The sequence below is a fragment of the Triticum urartu genome, chromosome 4, assembly GCF_003073215.2.
Source record: "Triticum urartu cultivar G1812 chromosome 4, Tu2.1, whole genome shotgun sequence".
In the NCBI taxonomy this organism is placed as follows: domain Eukaryota; kingdom Viridiplantae; phylum Streptophyta; class Magnoliopsida; order Poales; family Poaceae; genus Triticum; species Triticum urartu.
The window spans coordinates 36,047,397-36,054,696 of record NC_053025.1 but is presented as its reverse complement, the minus strand read 5'-3'; positions in this window follow the sequence as shown (position 1 = coordinate 36,054,696).

Genomic DNA, 7,300 nt, shown 5'->3' with positions numbered 1-7,300 from the left:
AAGAAGATTACATCAAATAGATCTCCAAGAGAATCGAGGAGAACTTTGTATTGAGATGCAAAGAGAGAGAAGAAGCCATCTAGCTACTAGCTATGGACCCGAAGGTCTGAAGTAAACTACTCACACATCATCGGAGGGGCCATGGAGTTGATGTAGAGGTCCTCCGTGATCAATGCCCCCTCCGGTGGAGCTCTGGAAAAGGCCCCAAGATGGGATCTGTTGGGTACAGAAGGTTGCGGCGGTGGAAATAGGATTTCATGGTGCTCCTGGATGTTTGCGGGGTATATAGATACATATAGGAGGAAGAAGTAGGTCGGTGGAGCAATGAGGGGCCCACGAGCGTGGAGGGCGCACCCCCCTGCCTCGTGGCTTCCTCGATTGTTTCTTGACGTCCACTCCAAGACTCCTAGATCACGTTTGTTCCAAAAATAATGCTCCCGAAGGTTTCATTCCGTTTGGACTCTGTTTGATATTCCTTTTCGGTGAAACACTAAAATAGGCAAAAAACAACAATTTGGGCTGGGCCTCCGGTTAATAGATTAGTCCCAAAAATAATATAAAAGTGTAAAAATAAGCCCATTAACATCCAAAATAGATAATATAATAGCATGGAGCAATCAAAAATTATAGATACGTTGGAGACGTATCACTTCTCCATGAGATTCTACCCACTTGCGGATATGATCATCGTTTCTGCTTGTCATGCGAAGCTTTTGGTGATCCGTGCTGAACTCAATCATGAGATGGAGGAGGTAGAATACATCTTTCATGCTTGGTTTTGGGACATGGATGCAATAGAAGTTAGTTTTATGCGAGAAACCCAACTTCTTGTTCCTTTGTTTCCTGATATGCAGGTCGCCACGCCTAATGATGAAGCCTTCGAGAGCATCATCTAGAATATTCAATATGTTCGTGTAGTCCTTCTTCTCATAGTTTCTGGTAGGGTTGAAATACATGGCGTGGGAGACTCACGGGTAAAGAATTATAAGGACGGCGCGCCCGTTGCTGCGGGCAAAAAGACACCTCAAATTATTTGCCATATGAGCAAGAAGGAATGATTGAAATGTACGAAAGGGTTGTCCGGAACTGACTTACTTTGGATGATAAGGCATGAAGTTTTGGAGGTACTCCCTAGCAGTTTCATTCTCAAAGTCGCCAACACTCAAGAAGGACTCGTGCATGTAGTACGGATCTGCCACACAGATTTGCGAGACTTCTTCTCTCTTCATGACCGAGCACATATTTAGTGCAAAAAGGCGGACGATTGTAAAATCGAGCCACCTTGTCAGAAACATCTCGAGTGTAACATCCCAAATTTTCAATTTGGAATGTTATACACTAGATCATCATTGCATATCATATTTTATTGCATTTTGGTTGATCCTAGAAATTTCACGCAACTCAAGGACCCTCGGAGAGAGTTGGGAATTTCGTTAATTTCATATTTGAGTTGTCTCAAATTTTGTAAACATGATCATTTGATTTTATTTATTTTATCATCAATTATTTCTATTACAAAAATTATGAGAGAGGGAATAAAATGACTTTCCCAAAATAAAGAAATACCGAGGATTTAATAAAAAAATCAAATAAGATTTTATTTGGATTTATTTGCTATTTTATTTGAATTTAGGAAAAATGCGCGTTTTTCAAAATTGCATTTAGGCCCCAAATAAATGTTCATCCTGTGCGGCTTGATTTTAAAAGCCGGGGAAAATTTATTTCGGGATTTTTGGAGTTCGTTTAGTATTTCTTTTTTTTTCGAGCGTAATTATTAAAAAAACGTCCGAACCGACCTTGGGCAGTAACCGACCAGGTCTCTCCTGGCCGGGCCTATTATAAGCCGCCACCCCGCCCCGGCCAAAGCCCAAGTCACCGCGCCCCGCCCTAACCCTAGCGCCGCCGCCGCGCCCCGCCGCCGCCTCGCCGCCCCGCCGCCGGACCGCCGCCGCCACCGTCGCTGGAGTTGCCCGAGGTATTTTTCGCCTCCGGTTTTTCTCGAAAAACCGTTCGGTTTTTCCAACGGTTTTGTTTGTTTTTTTAGTTTCGGTTTTTTTAAATAGATCGGTTTTTCCGGTTTATTTAAATGGTGAGCGTTCGTCCGTTCATTCGTTTTAACGAACCTTCCTCGTTTTTCTTTTTCTCGGATTAAATCCGCGATTTTTCTGATCGTGATCTCTGATCCGATTTTCATTTTAGTCTAACGTTTCGCTCGTTTATCGGAATCAGGCGATTCAAGCGCCTGGAGTTTCGTCTCGAAACCCTCTTTCCGTTTAACCAACTCAAACAAGTTTTTGCCACTGTAAAAATTGCCTTAGATCTAGAATAGTAAATGAAGCTTGTTTCTTTTGCCGTTTATCTTTCGTTGCTTCATTCGATTTGATTCTTTTTGCTAACCGAAGTTCTTAAGTTGAACTTTCTGGTTAGATTCTCTTATTTGAGTTTTACCTGTGCATTAGATGAGTACTTATTGTATGCTTGTTTGTTTGTGATAGAGTACCCGGAGTGCGCCGCTTGCTACTTCGAATCGCTAGGTTTCCCGGATCATCAGCAAGGCAAGTAACACTTTGATCATGTTTTCCCTCTACCCAGTTTTATTGCATTAGATCAATCCTCACACATTGCATGATTAGGATCTAATTAAATTGTGGGTTCGGGAAGTATTTGAGGTAGTACCTACTACCTATTTATTATCAAACCTTTGGGAGTTACTTCTATGTTTGCTTATTATGCCATGCTATGCTATTAGACGTGGATTGGGTGAGTGTATCCATGACAGATGTGAGATTGTTAATTAATGGTTTATCTAAGGTGGCAACTTAAACACACATCTGGGTGGATTGAGGTACCTGGGTATTCCAGGATTGCTTGCTTTCTTTTGGACCACCACCCAGGCTCAAAGGGATCATGAGATTATTCATGCTAGAAACTTCCGTGTGCAGCCACAAGCTATTATGGGCTCTAGCATAGTTGACTAAGCTGTGCGAAATCTTACAGTGGTAGATAGCAGATGTAGGGGAAATTAGGTCTAACGGTCTACCCGATCGTAAGGTGCTAGCGCTCCTGAAAGACTATGTCTTGGTCATTCGTTTCTCAAACACCATGTAGTGCGAGAAAACAAACGGAGGCGATCAAGTCTTGTGGGGAAAAGTGCGCAAACCTCTGCATAGTGTATAAACTAATCATGATTAGCTGTGTCCCCGGTTATGGACATCTTGAGTATCTAGTACCTGGATTATCATGTGAATCTCAACATGTTACTCTAAATTAATTTTGTTGGGTCTTGTTTAATGATGATGCTTAATTGGGATTGAGAATGCTGTCAACCATTCTCAATGTTTAACAACTACCATGATAGTTAAATAAAATTTATTCCTTTGCAGTAGGGAAAAATTGGCTTTACGCAAAACTGTAACCATAGAGCTTTCCACCAGCCAAATATGCATGTAGAATAACTGTTTCATTCCATTACTCTCTATGCGTTACTTTGCCAGCATATTCCATGTGCTGACCCATTTCGGGCTGCAACGTTAATGTTGCAGACTTTTCATACGATGATTAAGGAGTTTTTAGGTCGTGGTTCTATACTCAATGATGCCGTTGGAGTTGATGGACTCACTTATCTTCCAAGCCTTCCGTTGTTATCATTATCAGATGGCCTTAAGCCATATCTATTGTAATAAGTTCTCTTTTCAAACATTCGATGTAATAAGTGTCTGATTGCTACTCTGTTATAAATCCTTCAAGTACTGTGTGGTGTCAGCATTACTGATCTAGGGATGACACCTGAGCACAGAGATTGGACCGTTTGAGGTCTGGTCGCTACATCAAGGATATGGTCAAACCGCAGGAAGAACACCTCTGCGGGACGTGTGTCGACGTAGCACTTCCCCTCAGGCACACGAGCCACGTTTGTCGGATATCCTGGATCCTTCGAGGCTAGTAGGCTTTTCTCAGTCGACAGCACATGGTCGTGCAGTCTCCTGAGATCCCCTGATAGTGCCTCCTGTGGTTTCGGTGATAGCATCGGCTCGCCCGTGACATGGAACATGGCCGCACCTTTGACGGGTACACGCTCTTCAAAATCCACCGTCTAGCTGCTATGTGCTTTGGCTTGTTTGTAGGCAGCTGAGCCTATCTTCATGTTTCTCTTCCTCTCCTTTTTCTTGGGCACACCTTCCAGACCCTTCCATAACCCCAGTGTTGCCGGGCTAAGCACTGTATGATCCCCGGCTAGTTGAGCATGTGTTGAGGTGGCATCTTCAGGCGTGTCTTGTGAGGATTTCATGAAGAGAGACTTCTTGCAATCCCTGCTAGGACGTTCCCGCCCGGGCAAATCATTGATATCATCATCAACATGCTGATAGCCCGATTCGTCATATGGCTGACTCATCATCATATCTAAGTCATCGTCATAGGGCCTGTATTGAGGAAACCCATTGGGTCCTCCATATCCTCCATCTCATCATCCATTCTTTATTCTACGGGGCCGATTACACCAGCCACTATTGGACCCCCTTAATCATGTCGTCCGCCGCTCTCACCCGGCACTACAGGAGCAGGTAATTGCGTAGGCACGGTGGTGGTCTCCATACATGCTTGTTGATGTGTGGTTATTGGTGTGTTCTCGGCCGGCTCCAGATGAAGAAGATTCTTCGGCCATAGCAGCACCCAACCCTTGTAGCTTCCAATCCGCAGCGGGGTCTCGTCGTCCTATCCCCCTAGCCGTACTGGAGGAGGCAAATCCTCGTGTCCCAATTTCACACTCGACAAAGGTAACCCTGAAGTGACTAGTGGGGATCGGCTAGCTATGGAACATGAGTTCCAAGGGCTTCGTTATCACCCCCTTTCCCAAGTCCACCTTCTGGCCTTTGATCAAGTAGAGTACGGTGCACGTGGTTTCGTCATCCTACAAACACATGTTTGCGGTGTAAAACACCTGAAAGGCAACGAAAATGAAATATTCTAGATATATATGTTGGTGCGACATGTAATTACCGTGAGGGCATCGAGCTAAGGCAAATACGAAGGCCTGCCTAGTGCGCCAGAGACCGAGGACGGGCTGCTATGAGCGGGAGCGGGTGCGGGCACGGGTGCGAGAGCAGGCCCGATTGCATGAGCAGGTGATGGTGCGGTGATGTTGTTCACGGAGTTGCTCGCGACGAAACTGGGCATGGGGAAATCATGTGCCGTCTTGTCTGGATTTTACTTCATCCAGTTGATGATAGCCGGGACCAAGTTAGTAGAGAAATCATTTCTACAGGCATTGACAGCTGCATTGACTGCCTGCTGTAGCAACTCATTTTTCTCGGCTACTTTTTCACGTCCTCAGCTGCTTTTTTCTCGAATGCAAGCTTCACCTTCTCGTCGATGTCCACCTGACTAAACTTCTTTTTCTGCTTCTTGGCCTCCGGGCCCTCGTTGTAAAACACCTTCCACGTGGCGCCATCTCCGGTGCTGTGCACACGTCCATACTGCGGCCGCTGGCCCAAAGGGAGTCCCTTAAGTTCGTTCAAGGCCTGGTTGAGAGGGTTGTCCCACTTGGGCCTCATCGGAGAAGTAGGGCTTTCGGCTGCAAGATGGTGCTGCTTCTCCTGCAGAAGGAACATGAACCGTTTACGAATGTGTACTCGACTTGATATGGAGCTAAATGTAAGTTGGTAAAAGAATAATTACTAGTATTCTAATCAATCTCCTCGTGATCTGGTCTGTGTAAAAGACCTTCTTTTCCTTGTCCCACTTGTAGCGGGCCCTCATGAAGTCATGCTCCAAGGGGTAGCTGAACTTCGCGAAGGGGTCTGGGAGACCTGCGGCTTCACGTTCTGCATCCTCCTTATCCCATATGGGCCTTTTACCAAGGTAGCCACGGCTTCCGAGGCGATGCTTCCCCGTGTTCCTTTGCACAAGGTTCTTGAATTTCGCAGCCTTAGCCTTGGCTGCCTCGGTAGCGCAAGTGTCCTTGAACTTTTCAAACTCCTCTTCCATAAGTGTCGGATTTTCCTCCAAAATCTTGGACAGGGATTCCTCAAGCTCAATAGCTCGTTTCACCCTCCCTTTCTAGGAGGCCAAATAATTGCTGAACATGCCCATGGCGTGATTGTTAATCTTTTTCATCTTTTGATCATCCCATGGTTGTTCTATGCTATCATCCCGGTCGGGGAACTTGAATCTCTTGTGCAACTTTGTCAGGAGCAACTGCCTCAAATGTTCTTTACTCTTTAAGTCATCGTCGTTGCTGCTTGCGCATTCCCGTAGGATGCATCCTACTTGGTTCCCATAGCACTTGTGAGGTTCTTCCGGCTCTAATGGCTCAAACTTGCCAAGTGCCATCTTTGTGATCACCAGTTGTCCAGTGATGAGTTTGTTAGGTTTTCGTATCCTCTGCTTCTCCTGCTTCTTCTTTTCGGTAGCGGCATCGGCACCGGTACCTTCCCTGCCGATATCTTCCCCGCCGGTCTCGGCGCCGCCATTGGTGCCGGCACCGTCGCTGTCGATGTCGGCATCAGAACCATCATCGAGGCGGACCTGCAAACCTTGACTATGCTTTGCAGACAAAAAGCCGAGGTACTATTGTTCACCATCATAATCCATCTCGTCTGCATCTTGGTCAGAAGGCCCGGTTTGTTCGTTGTTAGACATGTTTCCTATGATTAAGTCTCCTCGTTTAACTAAAACTATGAAAAAAATGAGAAATGACATAAAAAAGATCTATGTTTGCCGGAATGTCGTTTCCCAGCAACTCCCCGCACTCGATATGCCTTCACGGGAAATTTTGGCATGACCTTTACTAAAAAGTGGACATATCGAGCGCCTGAAATTCGCCGGAACGGAAATGAATCAACATTCCGGCATAACATAGGCCACTCGGATCATTTACCCTACACATAATCATCATTTTCCAAATATGACATGTCCAAGACATCACATGTCCAAATTCTAAATATGACATGTCCAAATCACATGTCCACATATCACATGCCCACTTCAAATTTGCATATAAAAGGAAGAAAAATATAGAACTTGAATAAAAATGCAAGAAGTGATTTTTCTTCACAATATTTGAAAGTAAATTCAGCCTACCTAAATTTCAAACAAAAAAATTTGCTTTAACAAGGGATGTTAATTTGGACAATTGCTTAAACTAATTCGGTTTTTTAAATACTAATTCTGTTTTTAATACTAATTCTAATTAACTAACTAGCACTATAAAAATTAAATAGCAACAATTACTTAAACTAAAAAAAGCAAGAAACCTATATAATCAATGCTGCCTTTTCTTTTAACTATAATTGCTTAACCC